General features: G+C 37.0%; 1 long non-coding RNA gene across 1 annotated transcript; it reads right to left on the reverse strand.

Moving 5' to 3' along the window:
* Window positions 1-324: 324 nt before the first annotated feature.
* Window positions 325-8447, reverse strand: LOC137044931 (uncharacterized). Its single transcript, XR_010898655.1, has 3 exons — window positions 8386-8447; window positions 3534-3560; window positions 325-932 (listed from the first exon to the last, which is right to left on the reverse strand). It is a non-coding gene; the product is annotated as an uncharacterized lncRNA (long non-coding RNA).
* Window positions 8448-24346: the final 15899 nt, after the last annotated feature.

Raw genomic sequence — 24346 nt, forward strand, 5'->3', positions numbered from 1 at the left:
GCCTCAACCCCAGTTACTTCAAATGGATGATTATGTGCGTTCAAGGATGCACCAAGTCTCATGAAATGAATGACCAAAGAGTCTATGGTGGGATGGAAAACCACTATACTCTTACCACGTGATGAAACTGTTCCATCACAGAGTCGTGAATGTGAATCAATCACTGCATACGATGAACCTTGTCTGACAGCTGCACATATGTTTTGCCTAATGTTTACCAAACATGCATCAAACCTCTGGAATGCTTGATTTAATGCTTCATCAAGAGACATGGCAACACCTTGCAGACCTTCTTCATATTGATTAATACCAAACAAGCCAGTATATGCAAAAGAAGAATAGTTTATTGAGAAACTACAATTATTCAGTGTGTGTGTGTCAGGCAGCTCAGAAACTGCGATAAAGCCGTTCACAGGATCTTTGATTTTGGCAGCGTCTCTCATGGCACTGTACAGGTCATCTCCAAGCATCAGAATATCATTCAGATCACTCGAGGTCCATCGCAAAACATTTTTCACCTTACACATCAAGATTGCAGTTAAACTGTTTGAAGCACATTGCTTGCCACTATTGTAGCCAAAACATTTAGCTGCCTGGTGGAAAGAGCCTCTGATATAAGATTTCTGTGGACACAAATCAGAAACAGCATTCATTGTCATATTACCATGTTGCTTATAGTTTGGTTCAGAGTTTGGTTCAGAGTTTGGTTCAGAGTTTGGTTCAGAGTTTGGATCAGAGTTTGGTTCAGAGTTTGGATCAGAGTTTGGATCAGAGTTTGGATCAGAGTTTGGCCCGTTGTGATGCACACAACGTTCAGTTATTTCTGCCATTTTTTTAAGAGGTGGCAGAGCCTCTTCAGGATCAGCAGCCAGCCGGTCCGCCATCCTCTTCCTCGCCAACTGGGAGCGCCGGGCTTGCTTTGTGCGAGGCATCTGTACACACACAAAAACACAATAATATCAATTAACTTACACATTTCTGCATTTTAGTTAATAAACAACATATTAAAAAAACATAAATTAGTGTTAAACCACATTAAAACAAAGTAATGATAATATACAGTCCACTCTGTTTACTTTGTTTTTTGCAGATACAATGATTAAATGCAAAGATTAAATAAATATACTAATTTGATTGTAAAATGTTTCAATGTTAAAACTATATGATAACTGTATAATTGTTAACTATTTAGGTTGACGAATCATTATACCAAACAGAACAGAATTACTTCTGTACTCAAAGACACTAACATTAAAATACATGGTATTTATGCTTTAAAATAAACATTGTATTATAGAGAACATAATGGAAGTGCACTTTAAAACCAAAGATAGACAGCAATGCATCCTGTTTCAAATAACCCAAAATAACTGTTTGCCTGTAAATACTTCTCAAACCAATTCAATTGCACAACCCTTTTTTATGTGGTTATACTGACATCTAGATATAAACTATGATATTTTCTTTTATAATATTATAAATATAAGTGCAAAATGGCATTGCAAACAAACGTGCCAATTGAATGCTAAGAAAACATAACTATAGTGAATATATCTATGATATATATTACAAAGTATAAGTTACAAAGCAAAAAGAGTTTTAATCTGATGTATATAAAGATAATAAAGAAAACCTAAAGTCTTGATAGATAAGAGGAAAAGTTCTGCAGGAACACATTCAGTTTTACTGTCATTTCTTTATCCTGTAAAAACATGTCTTACATTTATATGCAATTACACACTATTATTTTTTACTATTCTCATCATACAAGGATTACATGTTGACTGTTAAACCTATATTTAACTAGTGCCAGTTCAGTGATTATTTAAAGTTTAAAGCAGACAACCATTCATGCAAAATAAAAAAAAACGAGTGAATTTGTAACATTTACATCAGTGATATAACATATAAAATAAATATTTTGTGCTGAGGAACCCATATCACATTAAACAGAACACGGAAAACGCCTGTGCACTTACAAGGCAAGCCATGTAAAAGGTGTAGCAGATGCATTAGCAATAAGCTAGAAATAATTTTTCATGTTGAGAGCCAGTAGGAGTTTTAACATTAAATAACATAGTATCTTACGCACAGAAGCTAATGTCACGTCACTATGCTTATTGGCACATCTAGTCTTCATTGGCATGTGTCAAAGACATTATTATGAATCATTGACTACATCTGACTGACCCTGGGTCACAAAACATATCACTATATGTTGTGACACCTCCAATAGTGACTAACAGATGAATTGAGCAGCTATACCAATGTAAGTGTTACACACAATCCTAAATAGATTGCCTAATTATATGTAAATATAATAAAGTTTTGTAATAACATGCATTAAAATCAATATTTTTCAAACATGTTATTTATGTCCATGTATTTGATTGGCACTGGATCTTTCGTAAAATAAATGCTACTTTATGTTGTTCCTCACAAAGTCACAAACTGCCCATTTTAAGAAAAACAAAATAAATCTATAATGAGTCACTATGAATAACACATTAACAGTAAACACATCCATAACAATAAATCTTTATTTTGATGCTGACCGGACACATGCCAAAAGGTGCCAGTATAAATAACTTCTGGTATAAAACTGACCAGCACAAGACTAATATGTCAAAACATTTGATCAAATTCTATATAATAATATTATTGTACACATTAAATCAGTGTTCTAATAAATCATGAGCTTGACCACATAAAGCTAATTGTTATGCAAATAGTACATGACAATCCATTGGCACATCAAATTTTTTAATGACGCATAGCACTATCCACTGGGACATGCCAGATATCCTGTGTCACTAAAACTGACATGTCTCTATGTTGTGGCACCTCCAGTAGTAGCACCTGCAGTTCTCAGCCTGAGTATAATGTATATTAGGTAATATTTGCACATAGTTCATTTATTGAAAGGCATTAAACTATTAAAGCCAGAGATGAGAATATTGTGCTGGCCAGTTTTAAACTTACTCAAACCTACACCAATGACATGTGTCCATGCAGTATTATGCAAAAAAGGCTAAAGGTTTACAATTAACAGACGCAAATGTTAAAGCATTAGCCTATACCTAGCCTTTACCCAGCACCCTTGGTTCATACATGGAGCACTCAAAGAACAGCCATAACATGTGACACTCCAGGAAGTCCCTGACATAAACAATGCTAACAGAGATTGCTGTACTATGCAGATAAAGACGTTTTGGAGACAATAAACATGATTACAATGATATATCAATTACCTGATTTCTTCCAGCCATTTCAAGTATTTACATAATATTAGATTACATAATAACCTCCTACTATCATGCCTTCCATCTATCAGCCTATGATATTTTAATCTTTATCTATTGGCCCCACACAATGAGTAACATCTCAACACTAAATTAAATGCCTATCTCAAATACAAGCTGGTGCAGTTCAGCAATTTGGGAAAATAAAAGCTCAGGCTATTATTTGAAGTTTTACAATATACACAATTGACTATATTATCACTATATATGATGAAAAAAGTAACACTTTACCTCAAATCAGGTTTCAGTCTTCAAAATCTGTAAAATAACAATAACATTTCTTAAATATAAAACCTAAAAGCAATTACATTACAACAATATTAAGTAGGGCTCGACATTAACGCTTGTCCGGGACAAGTGGATTTTTTGAAGTGACAAGTGAAAGAGAATTTTACTTGCCCGACAGACAATGGACAAGAGCCTGACTAAAACAAAAATATAACTAGCGAATAACCAAAGTGCAAGAATGATTGTACATTAATTTAGTATAAGTGACGATCGATAGTGAATAATATAAAATGAACTGACGATAACAAGGTCACGCTGTGGACAAGCGTGCAGCCTCTCGAGGAGAAATCACAACACTTAAGCGTTTGAGCCATTTTCCTGAATACCATCACGACTGAAATTGATACTGATTTCATATGACAGTTCCATAAACAATTAACATTCACTTATATTGACATTCACTTACATTTTAGATGCAATTTGAGTGTTTTTGTTTTATTTCAGCAGCGAAAATTGTTCACAGCAGAACCGTCTCACAGCAAGAAGTGTGTTACTGAACGAATCGGCGTTTGAATGAATCGTTTGAATGAACGACTCATTGACTACTAGAGCTGCAACTAACGATTATTTTTTCTGTCGACTAATCTAACGATTATTTTTTCGATTAGTCGACTAATCTAACGATTAATTTTTTTAGCCTTTGAAATTTTTCAAAATTCTGTGGCACCCCCTCGCATAAGTTACGCTAGAGGTGTAACAGTACAGACTGCTCACAGTTCGCTTTGTATCACGGTTTTAGGTTCACGTTTCAGTACAGTTCGGTATTTGCTATGTTCAGGGGAAAAAGGACTACTGTCAAATGAAAATAAAGAAAATAAGAACAGATAACTTAAATAGAAGCAGCAGCACAAATAAATACTATTGAGCAAAGATGAGAACAAAATAAACAATGCTTTTCAGGATTTTCAGGTAGGTCTAACATTAGTTTTTAGGTAGAGAAATGGAATTAAGTAATCAAAAGTAAAATAACCACACATTTAACGGTTTAAAATTAAAAAATAATCCTTATTAAACTTACAAAAGCTATTCAGTCAGGAGCAGTGAGTGATGTCTTTATCTTTTGTTTGACATTAAACAGACAGCAGTGAAGGCTACTGCCCCTTTAAGACCCACGGATAGTCGTCGTATTTTCTGTATAAAGTTCACTTAAGGCATAGAGTAGGCTATGACATTTTGACATACTTCTTGTGAGTTTGTCCGTTTAAGCACAGGATTTGAAAGATAACTCAATATTTGCGCGCTTTGGGGCGAGTGCACAGAGACAGATCTTCTCATTCGAGTCTCCTGGCTACACGGGGGTGATGACGGTGAAAATGACTGCTCATATGCTGTACGTGTACAGCAGCACTCGCATGCGTTTTATAAAGTTTACAAAGAGAGACCGTTTTGCCCACGTTTTTCTTTTATTATCGCTGTTGTTGTAGTGTACCTGAGGAGTCAGCACGTGTATCCATCGACAGAAACATACATACAGCATTATTTTCAAGTTACAACCCATATTAAAGATGCGTCATCAGATGCGAGATGAACCGAAGTGTAAGTGCGTCCCCGCACCTTTTGCTCGGGATCCCGGTTGGGAAACACTGGTCTGTACTGATTGACACCGCGCTGGTTTGTTTAGAATTATATGAGCGCCGTGACCGCGCGCTGCCGCGTGATGAAGGCGTGTCGCAACTCTGTTATTCAACTGCTCTGGTTTTAAAGGCTATGTCATACTAAATGCGCTAAAATGCAATAAAACTTGTTTTACGGTCGAATGCAACGCGTGTGTGTGTGAGTGAGTAAGAGACGCGCAAAAGGGCGGAGAGAGAATTTAAGGAAATGCAGCTAAACGAATATGCGTGCGTCTTTTAAATAGCGTAAAAATGAATGAATGACGAATGTGGCGGCGGTTATTGATTATGTGGCAGTCCGCCACAAATTAGTCTATGTGTGGGAAACACTGTTTGGCCTCTGTTTAAAGTATTCCCATACTTTTGATATTCGCGGTCTAGGTTTTTGTGATAGAGCCAACATTACGCGAGATGAACGTCTGACACGACGCGTCGACGCATTTCACGAACGTCGACGTATTTCCGTAGTCGACGTCATCGATGACGTCGACGCGTCGTTGCAGCACTATTGACTACGTTTTGACTACATTGACTATTGTTGTTACATGGACAACAATACTCCGATATTAATCTGATTAAGACAATACTCTGATTAAGAGGCTACCATGTAGACAGCGATTTCTAATGACCTTAATCTGATTAAAGTCATAATCTAACTACACATAAATCGGATTAAGACCTGTGGAGTATGCCTATTTTAATCGCATTATCGGAGACACGTACACACCTTAATCTAATTATTAATGTTGTGTCGGAGATTTCGCCGCATTTTGTGACAGGGCACATAACGTTACACACACCAGGAAAGTGCAGAGGGGAGGCTTTGTGGGTTGGAGCATCTGCCTTTTTGAAAATTAATCAAAAGTGCCCCGCTCAACAATCATCGATAATATTGTGGCCAATAAAACAGAATTGGAATTATAATTAATATACAACGTGTACAAAACAGTAACAAATGGCGGAAAAGTCTCGTTTATCTTTTACGTATCTGTCAGTCTGAAAAGTCGTTGCCATAACGCGTTGCTATGGGCGGTGTGTGTTTTACTTGACTGTTCATTGTAAACACTGCGTCCTCTCTCTCTATTTTTATTTTTGTTGTAATTATTATGCTCATTGTAAAAGTAAAATACAATAAGTTTGAATCTGTAATCGCAAACCAGATGGGTCATTCAGTGAACGCCTGTGGCTCGACGGCAGGAAAAACAATCCAGAGTCATGATTTTTAAACCTTTTCCATCATTAATCAAAGCTATTATTCTAAATGTAGGCTGTCAATAAGGAGGAAAGAGGGGCAGTGTCTCTTCAAAAAAACAGAAAGAGGCAATACATAATATTACAAAAATAAATCAACGTAAATGTAGATATAAAACATTGTAAAAACGCATGTTTTTTTTACTTCTTAATGTAAAGTAACACTGTCCAATAGCGACACCCGCAGGTGAAGTTAGCGGGTTTCCTGAGCCCATAAAATTAACAGACCTGCCAAAGTCACGCTATGATTGGATGTTGGAGAACATAGCGTGGCATAGGGACGTAATGACGTGCCATAATCGATCTATGTTCTATCACATGTAAAACGGGAACATGAACGGAGTACTCTAAAAGCAACTCATGTAAACACCATAATCAGAATATTGTCTTATTTATAATAAGCTCAATAATTAGATTACTGCTGTCCATGTAAACGTAGTCATTGGCTCACTCATTAAGGCTACCACCTACTGGAGGTTTAGTTTCATGTTTAAACCGGTTTAAACATACTTTCCAACTCTCTCCAGCAGCTGAAATGTGTTACCTGTAGCCATAACAACTCTTAAAGGCCATCAGGACTAATACAGTATTATATAAGTTATTTATTTGTTGTAAAGTCTAATAATCATGTCAGAAAAAAATTATTCTTCTGCAGGCGCAGTTGAAGTAAAAACTGCATTGGACAATTATACGCTGTAAAGATGAGAGGGTGTAGTCAGGCTGTCATTACTCCAACATTATCTTCAAAACTTCTTACAAAATAAAAAGTTCACCCCTCAGAAAAATTAACTTTCCTCTCTTGTCAACATTAAGGTGAGCACGCCGCGCTGTCACATCATGCAAGGATGCACACTCAAAAGTAATTGGGTCAGGTCGTTTACATGGTGAAATTAATAACACGTATGGAAAAGATTCAAGCTGTGCTGCTTTTGCTGGTTATGTATTGCTTTACTAAAAAGGTAATTAAAATGGCTTAAAAACACTAGCATATTCTGAAAGCAATTACATTTAAAATGACAATGAATGTTATTATCAGCTATTACGGAAATTTACTGTGAGATAGCGGAGACAAACGCACACCATCAGACAGAAAGAGCAAGACTGATATTTAATGAACACAGAATAAACGTCGCAAAAGACTTAAAAATGCCGGTTGAAATAAAAGGCTGAGTGAGCTTGCAGCATGCTCAGCATGCACAAGTCCCGCCCTCGAAAGTTCCTGAAATCTCAAAAAGTACTACCTCGTGAGCAGGGCCATTTGGAGGGGTAAATATTCGGAACTTCATTTAGATCCTGGTTCTTGCGTTAGAAACACACCGAGAACCAGCCCAAAGTCCCTGGGTAAAGTTCCTGCGTGGAAACGCGGCTATTGAGACAGCCGCTCCTGTCACTTTAAGAGTTTACCATGCCTGCAGCACTGAACACAGCGCGCGAGCTGTCTGGCGCTTTAACGTGTTGAGATCACGTTACAAAAACATTTTCCGTGACCGCTCTTTAATCTGTAACATCATACAAGACAACACGATCTTCTCACAATTAAAAGGCTTAAAATAACTTATCTGAGCGCGGTTTGGATGTGTCCACAAAAACAGTTCGCGAGCAATCTAGTACTTGGATTGTTTAACTTACTCTGTCTCACATTTGGAATCGATTTTCGTCTCCCAACCCTACTATTAAACTAATAAGAACAACCACAACAACGTTCTACAATAGTAAATAATTTATTAATTGTTCTAATCAAAATGCTGGCCAGGTGAAAAAGATTAATTTAGCACTGTAACAAAACGGTGCCTTTAAACAATTCATAACAAAGTACAACCACAAAACAAACAAAAACGAACTTACACTAACCTTTTTCTTTTTTAACTTGATATAGATTAATACACAGATGATTAAGAGTAAACTCGCAGCAAACACACCGTATGTCTTACCTTTTCAAGATGCAGACTAAAAAGACTTCCTTTCCGGTCAAACCGGAAACACAATACAACACGCACCCTCTAGTGGATGTAATTATAAAAATAAAAAAACGTTATAAAACCTCAAATATTGGAATAAATTTTGTTGTCAGTAATTCATTTCAAACATGTCTATTAATTAATTAATATGACCAGTCTTTATCCTTTTCATAAGACCTTTTAATTTAAAATCCTTATTAATAATTAAAAAAAATTGCCATATAATTTAATATGACGACATGTGGCCAAAAAAAAGATATTATCTTAATATTACACTTATACAATTTCTTGTGTCCGTGCGTGTCTGCCTATGCAATATGAAACTAAAATTGCGTCAACAGATGCACCTGTGACTCGTTGTGGGAAAAGGAAGAATGCCATCACGCTATAAACACAATAAACTCCCAAAGTTATCCTTCCCAGCCAGATCCAATTATATCTTTAAATAAATTACTATTTATATTGGCTGTGCTTGTGACGACGGCAGTTTTTTTTTAACCATCACAGTGGTCGACTACCAGCTGTGGCGCGGTGAATGGAGTGTTTTTGGGAAAAAAAATAAATAATAAATGCCTCAGACATCAATTTCATAGCAAATAGGCCTATGCTATTTATTTGACAAATTTTAGGCAAAAATAATATCCGAAGATCACTGGGTAGCCCAGAAAAAAAAACACACAAACACAAACATTGTAAAGGAACTTTTACTAAAATTGTTATAAAATGCAGGACAAAACAACAAAGCCTACAATTTAATAATAAACACCTCGAAATAAAATGTTAAACTCTATGAGCTATAAATAATATATCTTCAAACGTTTGTCATACAAACTGTGCTTCTTAACACTTTTCCCCAAAAAAATATCTGGACACATTGGCCCTCATTTATCAAAAGTGCGTACACCAAATTTCCAGCGTACACCTTGCGTACACCCAAACCCATGGTGACTTTGAGATTTATCAATATGGACGTTGGCGTACGGCACGCTCAAATCCTACGGCAGCTCAGGAGGTGTATGAGGGGTGGTTTATATATTTACTTTGCTAACTAAGCAATCAATCGTGTCGATCGTCGCGTACCTTGACGTGAGCAAAGCCGTGAACAAAGACGTGTGATAAGAAGCGTTAGACTTTCGTCGCCCACATACTCGCCTGAGAAGCTACGTGACGTCTGCGCGTGTCGTCTGAAGTTTTGCCAGTTACCGGAAAAAACCTTTCACACTGTAAACTCTGTGCATTAACAATTCGTCCAGTGAGGAGGACCGATGGATAGCCTATGTGTTTTAATTAATCCCTGTACATTCTTAAAACTCAGAACATTCTAAAGCAAATCGCCTATATTACTTAATTCGCCAGTAAAAAAAAAAAAAAGGTAAATAAATGTATTAAATCGTGCATTTTACAGATTTTACATCAATGTGTTAAAACTATACAGTTAGTAGTTAAAATAAATGCCCATTTATAAAGCTGTGTTTAAAATAGGCCAGAAGCTAACCCAGTTAAACACGTATTTATTAGGAGAAAATACAAAATATACATTTATCCACATTAGATAATTTATATAGGGGAGAGCAGGGCACAACTTATAACGATTTTTACTGTCTCAGTTTGTGTAAATCCACTTGGGGTTCAGAGTATTTTTTGCCTACATTAATTTCACACGTCTAATACAATTATGTGGTTTTGTTTCAATAAGTGTAAGCTTTTTTCTTGATTTACCCTGAAACAATGGACGTGAAATGTGACAACATGCCCCATAGGTGGGGTAGTATGTCCAAATAACTGCTTAAAATGTTATCATTCAATCAAAAAATATACAAGACAAACAAAAATATTTTGTTAATAAAATACAATTATTAACTTTTAAAATAAAATAAAATAAAGGCATTTTTTCATCATTAAAAATATTTAAACAATTGAGTTTGACAACAAACGCATCGCTTAATACAGCACAGGATAGTTAAAAACATAATAATGAACATTGACTCCCAGTCTTTATTAACCCTTTTTTCATGGTTTTCTCAAACGAATTACAAAAAAAAGAAAAAAGAACTAAGATTATTATATCATATTTCTAATAGGGGCTCATTGTAATGCAGTGTTACAACCACGCACCCCACCTGCTCCACTGGGATTTAAACCACAATTTCTGTCTTCTGCTGTTTAGATCATCATTAAAGAACAATATAAACTGTTAAATAACAGATAGGCCTAGAAGATTATAATAATATTAGATTTGTCTTATTTTAAATGAACACTAAAAACAGATGAAAAATAAATGTAAGAGATATTTACTTTTGCTACACTCTAAAAGGAGATGTGTTAAAATTGACACAACATGTGTAACACAAGAGTGTGCTCAATAAATGTAGCATTTACACAGAAATTGTGTCATTGTGTCAGCGGTTCGTAGTCGAGTACAGAACGCATGTGCACAAAATACATTGTTTCAAACTCTATTACTTTATCCACTCAATTGTTCACAGTTTAACACCTCACCGATAATACTCCTTTTGAGAGAAGTTCATGAAGAGAAAACAGTTAACAGAGTTTGCATTTTAAATTAAAATGTAGCAACTGATAAAAAAAGTTTATATTAATAACTTTTATTTGTATAGGCCTGTTTGTTTGAAAACATAAACAATGCATACACTCCACAATGATGGTGTTTGTCGAGCACTTTATAACATGCTGTGTTGAAAACAACACAACGAAATGAGTTTAAAATTGACACACGTTGTGTAGATTTTAACACATGTAGTGTGTGTGCTCAGGGACGACACATTTAGTGTTGATTTTAACACATTTAATGTATGTGCTAGGACAACACGTTGTGTTTCTTTAACACATATTTGTGTTACCTGTAACTCAACTAATGTGTTATTCCTCCTACACAGAAGTGTGTTGCACAAATGTGTTATAATTACACCACGTGTGTCAGATGTGTTACATGTGACTGTATTTGCCATCTGAGTTATTTCCTGTAATTGGGTGAACATATATTGTTAATTTGTGTTTAGTCCAGTGACGTTTAATAAAGAGTTTAATAGAGTTTGTTTGTTTAAACATTTTATAACTTGGATGTTTTAGACATCATGAATCTACACACACACACAAGCTCTTTTTGAGATTATCAGAGGTTTAGATGCTGATGATTTATTGAATGTTGATTTGAAGTCTCCAGAATCACGATTAGTGGCTCCTTTATTTGATCTCTTGACCCTTTACTCTTTTAATTCTTCTCTGGTTGCTGTAACTGTATTGTACATTTGTTATGGCAAAAGAAAATATGATCAGATGTTTCTTGATGATGTCAAGATCTGGTCAAGTTTTTGAGAATATGGATGGTGTTTATTGATTTCATTTATATGCTGTTAGTTATAATGGTCTTGTCAAACTTCATCATGATATCCAAGATCCATCTTGATATATACAATGTTTTGCATAGACCAGGGTTTTCAAACTTTATGATGCCAAGGACCCCCAAATATGATGAACCTTTATGAGGGACCCCCTTAAATCCATCTATATATTCTTTATGTATGAAAAAACATTGAAACTGTTAGATAAATAGAAAGTGTGACATTTTAAATAGAACATTGTTTCCTAAATTAAATCGCCTATACTTTACGTTGGACGTATAAACCTGAAGAACATGTTCAATAAAAAATTATAGGCAACTTTCACAATAAGCAGCTATGTATCGCATTAAGAATACTGCTCTACAAACTCAGTGAGCGAGATAAAGGGGACTATAGTGAGAAAAACTCACTAGAAAAATACAAAGCAAACATATGCAATTCTGAAAAGTATGTATATGGCAAACAATGAAAGAAACGTTTAGAAATAAAACAGTTAGACTGTTCGGTAGACTTTATTCATTTTTGCTTTGTCTTTTAAATGGGGACCCCAGTTTGAAAACCCCTGCCATAGACTGTAACATCCTGTACACACATTTTGAATATCTGAAAACAAATGTGCAAATAATGACAACATTATTATAGAAATATTATATATGGTAACTTCTCAGATATCTAACAAATTCATGTGATGTGATGACAACATTATCATCTGATCAAAAAAGCTGGTGCTTTCGTCGGGCAGAGGGTTAAAGATAGCCTAGGCCTACATTTATAATGCAAAAGCTTTATACTTAAGATAAATAAAAATATAAGCTTTTGCAGCATTATAAATGTGTATACTTTAACTTCATCCATCCTTGCTGAATAAGCTTCCCCAAAAAAATTCTATTATTTTTTTTACTTTCTATTCATAATAATCCTGACAATAAATTATACACAACTGTTTTAATCATTGATAATAATAAATGTTTGAGCTCAAATCCTCACATGAGAATGATGAGTGAAGGATCATGTGACACTGAGACTGGAGTAACGGTGATACATTCAGCTTTGATCACAGAAATGGTTTAAAATGTATTCAAATAGAAAAAAAGGTTATTTTATAATATAAAAATATTCCAAAATATTGTTTTTGCTGTATTTTGGATCAAATAAATGCAGCGCCTTAGTAAGCAGAAGAGACTTCTCACAAAAACTATCAAAATAGTAGGATACAGTTTCCAAATTTTGATGAATATATCCAGGCGTTTATCCACGCGTACGTTATCCAGGCGTTTATCCACGCGTACGTTATCCAGGCGTTTATCCACGCGTACGTTATCCAGGCGTTTATCCACGCGTACGTTATTCAGACGCAAAGTAAAAAAATATAATTTCTCACATACGTCGCCGCCACGCCGCCGCGCACTTTGAGCGCAGCTCCGACACGTGACCGTGACGTCTAACGTCTCGAATCCTACGTCTGACGCCTGAATCCTATGGGATTTTGGCCAGACGGCTGGCGAGCGTATACACGTTAGTTCTCCTCTCAGTTTGCTTAGCAATCTACTTATTTTGTATAAACCACCCCTCATAGAGGTGGTGTATGCACACACACACACACACACACGCTCCAATCCTACGCCAGCTCAGGAGGTGGTGTACGCACGTTTGAGTTAGTGGGAAAATGCGCAGAAAAACAATTCCTAACACCACAAAACGCACTGACAAGATATGCTATATGACCCACTGTTAAAAACCACAACAACAACATTCAGTGTTTATTTTTGTGCAACATGAACGTCAATGTTTAATTTGTGTGACTTTACCAAAGCGTTTGATTTGTAGGCATATGTAATCCTCCAGTCGCGAGCCTGTGCGCTTTATCTGACGTTTCAGGCCCGTCTGGCCCGGCAGCTGCGCACGGACTGGGACTAAAATAATTCAGACTGACAAAATAATAAAAATGACCTTCTTCTTTTAAATAATAATAAAATCAATAAAAACGACATTCTTCTTCTGAATAACAAGCGTCATTAAGAATAATAATAATCATAATAATAATAAGAAGAAAAAGGATCTTACAAATCGTCATGTAATTATTAATGTGAATGAATCTTACTCCACATCACATCATCATCACTGTCGTACACCCCAATACATGCCGTGATACGAAATTAAATGCTAATTGTTTCAAAACGTGCTGTAAAATAATGCATTGTGATGGTAATTTATCATCCAAACAGCTTTAAACTGCTGGAGTGCGCTTCTCAACCTCCTAAGAGTACTCGTAATTTGGGTCCATATTTTGTTTTTGTAGGTGCATTTAATCCCACTCTTTAAACTCCCAAATAAAACAATTTCGGTTTTTTTTTTCCACTCCCTGGTGATGGTCTCGATGGGCGCGTCTCAATCATCTCACTAGTTTAGTAGTCAGAGCACTTATCAGGGAGTCAGCCCATTGATTTATGTCCTAATCAGTGCCCTGACTAGTGGACTAGTGAGATGATTGAGCGCGCCCGATCTCCACGTCGGAGAACTTTCGCTTCTTTGCCGTCTTCTGTGTGTCCATGGCGTAAAATGAGGGCGTGCGGGAGGCGGAGACTTGACTATATAGGGGCGTGTTATTCTAATGACGATCGTTTTCAGCCGCCGCATTTATCAAGGGCAGGTATTGCGTACACCTGGATTGCAGAGGTACGCACAGCTTCATAAATCAGGCGGTGAGAGGAGAGTAAGCATAATCTTACGCAGTGTTGTGCAAGTTACTTCCAAACTGTAATATATTATAGATTACTTATTACTGCTATTTAAAAGTAATTCATTACATTACAATATTACTGTCTCAGAATTGTAATGCGTTACATTACTCCTGTATTACTTTTGAGTTACTTTCACCAAAATAACTTCAGAAGTAGCTCTTAACATTCTCAAATGTAGGCAGAGAGCATTTTACATCCAGTAGAAGGCGGTATGATTAAGAATAATGACATGGGCCATCCAGGCTAACAATAGAGAATTGGCAAAAAAGTGAATGCTCAAGACAATGCAAGAAATCATGACGATCCAACTCTGTTATAAGTATTATTTTAGAGGTAAAGTGATTATCTGGCATATCTGGGAATAGCTTCTGTTCATAGACACAACAGAACTGTGTAAACTCTTAAGTTATGACAATATGCGCATTCGTTCTTTTCTTATTGTTGCAACATTTGCGAGATAGTTATTTCGGTTTTAGAAAAAGGTTGTATTTGACTGCATTTGCAACCCGTTCTCACTCCCAAGGCGTCAAAATCCGAAGCATGGTCAAGTGCCTTCCGCGTCACAATTAAGACGCTAAAGGTGCCCCTGGGCGTCATTTTGCGACGCGCTGGGTGCTCCATTCATTACAATGATAAACCTTTGGCGTCATAAACAGACGCATTTAATTATTTGCGTTTATAAAAGCAGACATGATTTTATTAATATTTAAAGGCTACTTTAATATTTTGGAGCAACTAACTCCACTCCTACCCTAAACCTACCCATATCTAAACAATATAAAACACATACCAGGCAAATAAATGTACAGTCACAGGTATTTATTGCAAAAACCAAAGCAGTATAAAAGTATTAACTCATGTTGCATTCCAAGTCTTCTGAAGTCATACGATGCCTTCATGTGAAGAACAGAGTCGATCTTGATGTTTTAATCGCTGAAATGGTGATCCCGCTGCCCCGTGAACGAACTCATTCATTTCTCATTCAAATAATTCAAAAGACTCCTGAGCATGACGCAATCATTCACAAGACACACGAGAGCCAATGACATTTTACAATCAATGCTGACGTAATGACGCAATTGGTCACAAGACATACGAGAGCCAATGCAATTTCACTATGAAATCTCACGTAACCGGCGCCAATATTTGAAATTTGATTGTGTTTGTTGATGATCTTCTGCGGATGGAGATGCTGATCGCTTTTGGGGATTTTCTTCATACAAATCAATCGTTTGGCCTCGGAAAACTTGGATTATTTAACTTTTTTGAATAACTTGTGTATGCAGTCGTATATGTCAGGCTATATCCTGTGTTTTATATCATGTTCAGACAAATGGGTAGGTTTAGGGGTGGGATGGTGTTGGGTTACATGTTAAGCATGTCTAAATAGCGTAAATAAAATAAATAAATAAAATTATGCTTGCTGATTAAATTGAAAAACACACTCCAACATGTCATAATGGCAAAATTATAAACTAATACAATTTCACCATGGCGATAACATTACTAATACCCAGCGCGTCTGTGTATGACGCCAAAGGGTTCTCACTGAAATAAATGGAACACCCAGCGCGTCGAAACATGACGCCTTGGGGCACCTTTAGCGTCTTTATTGTGACGCGGAAGGCACTTGACCATGCTTCGGTTTTTGACGCCTTGGGAGTGAGAATGGGTTGGCATTTGCATTTGACTAGACTACGTTCTTGTCCTTATCTCTGATAAACTAAGCAATGCGCATCCATCTCGCGAATGTACAGTAGGGATGAGACGGTGGGGACATTTTCCTACCGGTTAATCAAAGTGTGATGACATCACCGGTAGCCTATCTGAGCTTTTAAATCACTATTCTATTTAACCGAAAGGAACATGCGCACTGCCGCTTGGTCATTAATAACGGGAGCGGATGCAAAGCGAGTGCTTTCAAAGAATTCTTATAAAAGTTAAGCTTCCATATGAACTGAAAACGCGCCAGTGTGCGCACACCATGAATGACAGCTCGTTAGTAAACGCGCGCTCTGTGCGGCCAAGCAGTTTTTAGTTTCGGTTTAAAATTAGCCTATTATTCTTAATGAAATACACAACACAATGACAAGCCCCCTTTAATAGGCGCTTTTACATTTCACTTTGAAACCAAATCTTCCGCGATCATCTGTCAGCTAAAGATCACATGTTCGGCTCATGCTCTTCCGTTTTTATTTGAACGGCCTGTTCTCTAACTGAACTAAATTACTTTATTACTATAAAAAATCTAAACGACGGTGTCACGGTGTGCAGTAGTCTTATTCTGTCATCTTCACCCAAGTGTTGTTTATAGGCATTATATATAGTTTGTCTCTGCAGCGCGCGCCTTGTCTCTCGTCCGTTCTTCGACGCGCTTGTCGTTGTGCTATTCTTTAAAACGACAGAGCCTTTAAACCTTCTTTAGCCACTTTTCCACTGGCCAGCGCGAGCACAGAGGCTGAAATCATGCCTGCGGCACTTCTGTAAAATCCGCAATAAACACTTACGCCTTCACTGGACTATATCACACAATATCCAAATGTACACCAGCAAGAGGGAGATGAATTGAAGTACTGAATTTAAGGAAAATGAAGTAAATCGCTATACAAAAATATATCAGAAGCTGTCATTTAGTATTTAATTACTAACCTGGACACCACACGCGGCTATTGAATGACCACGAATAGGTAATAACTTGCATTTTTCATGCGTTAATGTATCGCGCCTTTTTTTCCTTTTCCTTTTTCGTTTTATTGTATTGGGGGGGGGGGGGGGGGTAAAGGGCTCATAACTCCTAAACCGTTGCTCCTAAGGGTCAAGTGTCTTATATCATTGGAAAGCTGAGACCATGACGAACAAAACTTATATCTCCGATTTCATTTCCGTCATGAAAATTTGTCCGCCATTTTGAATTTTGTCGAAAATCTACTTTTGCGAACTAGTCCCTGGTTTTTTGACCAATCGGAACCAAACCAGTGCAGAAATGTTCTCTGGAGACTGAATATCAATATTCATTGAAAAAAAGTTGAAATTGCGATTCATGTTTGCTAAAGGGCGTCAAAATGGACGTTCAGGGCGGAGCCTATTTTACTAATAAGGCTATAACTCAAGAAGGAAATGAGATATCGTCACCAAACTTGGTACACATATTTATGGGCTCAGTCCTTGGTCACGATAAAAAGATCGCGACGATTGGCCACATGGTGGCGCTATAACATGAAAAAAACATAAAAAGGGGTATAATCACCTGACCGTTAGTCTTATTGACTTGAAAATGGGAAAGCAGTGTCTTGGTCCAAGGCCCCATGTATGTCTATGAGAAATATCGGCGTATCTCAAAAAACATGGCCGCTATCGGCCAATGAAATTTGAGCACCTATTAGACAAGGTTAACGGAGGCTGATCGGAACAAAACTTGATGGGCATGTTTGACTCATGGCCCTAGAGGTCTGTAAGAATTTTTAAAGAAATCGGCCACTAGTTGGCGCTAAAGATTTGTATGGCTCCGTAATCACATGGTGTGGCACCCATCCACAAAATATGCATATCATGTGATAGATTTTTTCATACTGAACAACTTTGCCTCTAGAACCATTGCTGTCAGTCAAATTATTAATTCAATATTTGCAATTATGTTAAAAACCTACTTTCGCGAACTAGTCTCTGTTTTTTTGCCCAATGTGAACCAAACCAGTGCCAAAATGTTCTCTGTAGTCTGAATATCAATATTCATTGAGAAAAAGTTGAAATTTCGATTTAGGGTTGCTAAGAAGTGGAAAAAGAATGTTGTGGGCGGAGCCTATTTTACTAAAAAGCCTATAACTCAAGAAGGAAATGAGATATCTTCACCAAACTTGGAACACATGTGTATGGGCTCATTTTTTGGTCTCGATTAAAAAAATTGCGATGTTTGACAAGTTGGTGGCGCTATAATGTGAAAAAAACAACGACCGCTAGTCCGAAAATTGGTATGCAGTGTCTTGGCCCAAGGTACTTTATAAGTCTATGAGGACATTGGTGTATCTCAAAAAACATGGCCGCCATCAGCCAATGAATTTTGAGCACCTATTAGATGGGGTTAACGGAGGTCGATCGGAACGAAACTCAGTGGACATGTTTGACTCATGGTCCTAGAGGTCTGTAAGAATTTTGAAAGAAATCGGCCACTAGTTGGCGCTAACCCAAAAGGGAAGCTCAAAAATTCACGAAAATTGTTGGGTATATGTGGCATGACATGCTGATGAAGCATGCAAAGTTTTAAAGTGATCGGACTATAGGTGGCGCTATAACTGTTAAAAAGCTTTAAAAACCATGCATTTCATATGGTAAATTGCCTATATTGCTGTGAATGGACTTTTCCATCTATTATTTCAGTGTTTAAAATCTTGCTAAATAAAACTTAATGTCTTTAATGCCTCAGTGCTTAAACGCCCTTAAATGCTTGAACCCCGCTCAAATGCTGCTTGTTAGGGGTTCAAGCACGAAGTGCTGAACACCTATTGTATTTGTACTGATTTTTATTAGGGGTTCAAGCACGAAGTGCTGAAACCCTATTGTAATTGTACTGATTTTTATTATTATTAGGGGTTCAAGCACGAAGTGCTTGAAAACCTATTGTTATTGTAAGGATTTTTATTAGGGGTTCAAGCACGAAGTGCTGAACACCTATTGTATTTGTGCTGATTTTTATTATTAGGGGTTCAAGCACGAAGTGCTGAACACCTATTGTATTTGTGCTGATTTTTATTATTATTATTATTATTATTATTATTATTATTATTCTGCCGTAAAACTCATTGTGCAGACCAAACCGTAAGGGCTAGAGACTTGAAACTTTGTCAATAGGTAGTCCAAAAATCGAGGAAAGGTTATCAAATTATGAGCCAGATTGGCCAATAGGTGGCGCTATAGCAATCAATTGCGCAAAAGGGCTCATAACTCCTAAACCGTTTGGTCCACACTCAAGTGTCTTATATCATTGGAAAGCTGAGACATTGGCGAACAAAACGTATATCTCCGATTTCATTTCCGTCATGAAAATTTTTCCGCCATTTTGAATTTTGTCAAAAACCTACTTTTGCGAACTAGTCCCTGGTTTTTTGACATATCGGAACCAAACCAGTGCCAAAATGTTCTGTCTAGTCTGACTATCAATAATTATCAAAAAAAAGTTGAAATTTTGAATCATGAACGAAAAGGGGTGTGGAAATGTACATTTAAGGCGGAGCCTATTTTACTAAAGAGGCTATAACTCCAGCAAGAAATGAGATATATTCACCAAACTTGGTACACATGTTTATGGGCTCAGTCTTTGGTCACGATAAAAAAATCGCGACGATTGGCCACTTGGTGGCGCTATAACATGGAAAAAACACAAAAAGGGCTATAACCACGCGACCGCTAGTCCGATTGACTTGAAAATTGGTAAGCAGTGTCTTGGCCCAAGGTACCATGTCTGTCTATGAGAACATTGGCGTATCTCAAAAAACATGGCCGCCATCGGCCAATGAAATTTGAGCACCTATTAGACAGGGTTAACGGAGGTCGATCGGAACAAAACTCAGTGGGCATGTTTGACTCATGGTCCTAGAGGTCTGTAAGAATTTTGAAAGAAATCGGCCACTAGTTGGCGCTAACGAGTTTTATGGCTCTGCCATCACGTGGTGTTGCACACATCGGCAAAATATGCATATCATATGATAGATCTCCTCATGCTGAACAACTTTGCCTCTAGAACCATTTTTGGCAATTAAATCGTTAAATAAATATTTGCAATAATGTTAAAAACTTACTTTTGCGAACTAGTCCCTGGTTTTTTGCCCAATCAGAACCAAACCAGTCTAGGACAATTCTCTGGACTCTCTAGATCAATAATTATCAAAAAAAAGTTGATTTCTTGCATTTGGATGGCTATAACAGAGCCATTTAGAAAAGAGGTGTGGCAAAATACACTCAAAAGCCTATAAATCCTAAGGGGAAACTCAAAACTTCACGAAAATTGTTGGGTATATGTGGCATAACATGTTGAAGACACATGCAAAGTTTTATGGAGATCGGAGTATAGGGGGCGCTATAAGTGTTAAAAAGCTTTGAAAACCATGTATTCCCTCTGGTGAATTACTTGTAAATTGTATTTTCCATCTCTGTAATCGCATATATTATGATAGATCTTCTCATACTGAACAACTTTGCCTCTATAACCAATACTGTCAATCAAATCTTTATTTAAATATTCACAATTATGTTAAAAACCTCGTTTTGCAAACTAGTCCTAGGTTTTTTGCCTGATCGGAACCAAACCACAGCAGTATGATTCTCTGCACTCTCCTAATCAATTCATATTTAGACTTTATAAAGTCACTATTATAATATTTAAAATCACATTTTGTCAGTTTATCACTTCATTTCACCTGATATCTCTCAAATTCATTCAGTGTTTAAAAGCCTTTCATGCAAAAGGTGTCAAATGCTTAAAGACCTTAAATGGCTTGAACCCCGCTAAATGCTGCTCGCAGCTTTAATTATTATTATTATTATTATTATTATTATTATTCTGCCGTAAAACTCATCGTGCAGACCAAACCGTAAGGGCTAGAGACTTCAAACTTTGTCAATAGGTAGTCCAAAAATCGAGGAGAGGTTATCAAATTATGAGCCAGATTGGCCCATAGGTGGCGCTATAGCAATCAATTGCGCGAAAGGGCTCATAACTCCTAAACCGTTTGGTCCACACTCAAGTGTCTTATATCATTGGAAAGCTGAGACCTTGGCGAACAAAACGTATATCTCCGATTTCATTTCCGTCATGAAAATTTTTCCGCCATTTTGAATTTTGTCAAAAACCTACTTTTGCGAACTAGTCCCTGGTTTTTTGACATATCGGAACCAAACCAGTGCCAAAATGTTCTGTCTAGTCTGAATATCAATAATTATCAAAAAAAAGTTGAAATTTGGACTCATGGACGAAAAGGGGCGTGGAAATGTACATTTAAGGCGGAGCCTTTTTTACTAAAGAGGCTATAACTCAAGAAGGAAATGAGATATCTTCACCAAACTTGGTACACATGTGTATGGGCTTATTCTGAGGTCAGGATAAAAAAAATGTGAAGATTGACCACTTGGTGGCGCTATAATGTGGAAAAAACACAAAAAGGGCTATAACCACGCGACCGCTAGTCCGATTGACCTGAAAATTGGTATGCAGTGTCTTGGCCCAAGGTACCATGTCTGTCTATGAGAACATTGGCATATCTCAAAAAACATGGCCGCCATGGGCCAGTGAAATTTGAGCACCTATTAGACAGGGTTAACGGAGGTCGATCGGACGAAACTCAGTAGGCATGTTTGACTCATGGTCCTAGAGGTCTGTAAGAATTTAAAAAAAAATCGGCCGCTAGTTGGCGCTAACGAGTTTTATGGCTCTGCAATCACGTGGTGTTGCACACATCGGCAAAATATGCATATCATATGATAGATCTCCTCATGTTGAACAACTTTGCCTCTGGAACCATTTCTGTCAATTAAATCGTTAAATAAATATTTGCAATAATTTTAAAAACCTACTTTTGCGAACTAGTCCCTGGTTTTTTGCGCAATCAGAATCAAACCAGTCTAGGACAATTCTCTGGACTCTCTAGATCAATAATTATCAAAAAAAAGTTGATTTTTTGCATTTGGGTGGCTATAACAAGGCCATTTAGAAAAGAGGCGTGGCAAAATACACTCAAAAGCCTATAAATCCTAAGAGGAAACTCAAAACTTCACGAAAATTGTTGGGTATATGTGGCATAACATGTTGAAGACACACGCAAAGTTTTATGGAGATCAGAGTATAGGGGGCGCTATAAGTGTTAAAAAGCTTTGAAAACCATGTATTCCCTCTGGTGAATTGCTTGTAAATTGTATTTTCCATCTCTGTAATCGCATATATTGTGATAGATCTTCTCATACTGAACAACTTTGCCTCTATAACCAATACTGTCAATCAAATCTTTATTTAAATATTTACAATTATGTTAAAAACCTCGTTTTGCAAACTAGTCCTAGGTTTTTTGCCTGATCGGAACCAAACCACAGCAGTATGATTCTCTGCACTCTCCTAATCAATTCATATTTAGACTTTATAAAGTCACTATTATAATATTTAAAATCACATTTTGTCAGTTTATCACTTCATTTCACCTGATATCTCTCAAATTCATTCAGTGCTTAAAAGCCTTTCATGCAAAAGGTGTCAAATGCTTAAAAACCTTAAATGGCTTGTTAGGGGTTCAAGCACGAAGTGCTGAACACCTATTGTATTTGTACTGATTTTTAGGGGTTCAAGCACGAAGTGCTGAAACCCTATTGTAATTGTACTGATTAGGGGTTCAAGCACGAAGTGCTGAAACCCTATTGTAATTGTACTGATTTTTATTATTATTATTATTATTATTATTATTCTCCGCTAAAACGCATCGTGCAGACCAAACCGTAAGAGCTGGAAATTTGAAACTTTGTCAGATGGTAGTACTCATGTTGGGGAGACCCTGAGAAGCTATGACCCCAATTGGCCCATAGGTGGCGCTATAGCAATCAATTGCGAGAAAAGGCTCATAACTCCTAAACCGTTTGGTCCACACTCAAGTGTCATATATCATTGGAAAGCTGAGTCCTTGGCGAACAAAATGTATATCTCAGATTTTATTTCCAGTATGCAAATTTTTCCGCCATTTTGAATTTTATTGAAAACCTACTTTTGCAAACTAGTCCCTGGTTTTTTGACCGATCGGAACCAAACCAGTGTCAAAATGTTCTCTGGTCTCTGTTTATCAATAGTTATCAAAAAAAAGTTGAAATTTCGATTCATTTATGCTAATTGGCTTCAAAATGGACGTTCAGGGCGGAGCCTATTTTACTAAAAAGGCTATAACTCAAGAAGGAAATGAGATATCGTCACCAAACTTGGTACACATGTATATCGGCTCAATTTGAGGTCACGATAAAAAAATCGCGATGATTGGCCACTTGGTGGCGCTATAATTCGAAAAAAACATGAAAAGGGCTGTAACCACGCGACCGCTAGTCCGATTGACCTGAAAATTGGAATGCAGTGTCTTGGTCCAAGGCCCCATGTACGTCTATGAGGACATTGGCGTATCTCAAAAAACATGGCCGCCATCGGCCAATGAAATTTGAGCACCTATTAGATGGGGTTAACAGAGGCCGATCGGAACGAAACTTGATGGGCATGTTTGACTCATGGTCCTAGAGGTCTGTAAGAATTTTGAAAGAAATCGGCCACTAGTTGGCGCTAACGAGTTTTATGGCTCTGAATTCACGTGTTTTTTCACGCATCCACAAAATATGCATATCATATGATAGATCTCCTCATTCTGAACAAATTTGCCTCTAGAACCATTGCTGTCAATCAAATCATTAATTAAATATTCACAATTATGTTAAAAACCTACTTTTGCAAACTAGTCCCTGGTTTTTTGACCGATCGGAACCAAACCAGTGTCAAAATGTTCTCTGGTCTCTGTTTATCAATAGTTATCGAAAAAAGGTTGAAATTTCAATTCATTTTTGCTAATTGGCTTCAAAATGGACGTTCAGGGCGGAGCCTATTTTACTAAAAAGGCTATAACTCAAGAAGGAAATGAGATATCGTCACCAAACTTGGTACACATGTATATCGGCTCAATTTGAGGTCACGATAAAAATATTGCGACGATTGGCCACTTGGTGGCGCTATAATGTGAAAAAAAACATGAAAAGGGCTATAACCACGCGATCGCTAGTCCAATTAACCTGAAAATTGGTATGCAGACATTGGCGTATCTCAAAAAA

The sequence above is a fragment of the Pseudorasbora parva genome, chromosome 17 (genome assembly GCF_024679245.1).
Source record: "Pseudorasbora parva isolate DD20220531a chromosome 17, ASM2467924v1, whole genome shotgun sequence".
NCBI lineage: Eukaryota > Metazoa > Chordata > Actinopteri > Cypriniformes > Gobionidae > Pseudorasbora > Pseudorasbora parva.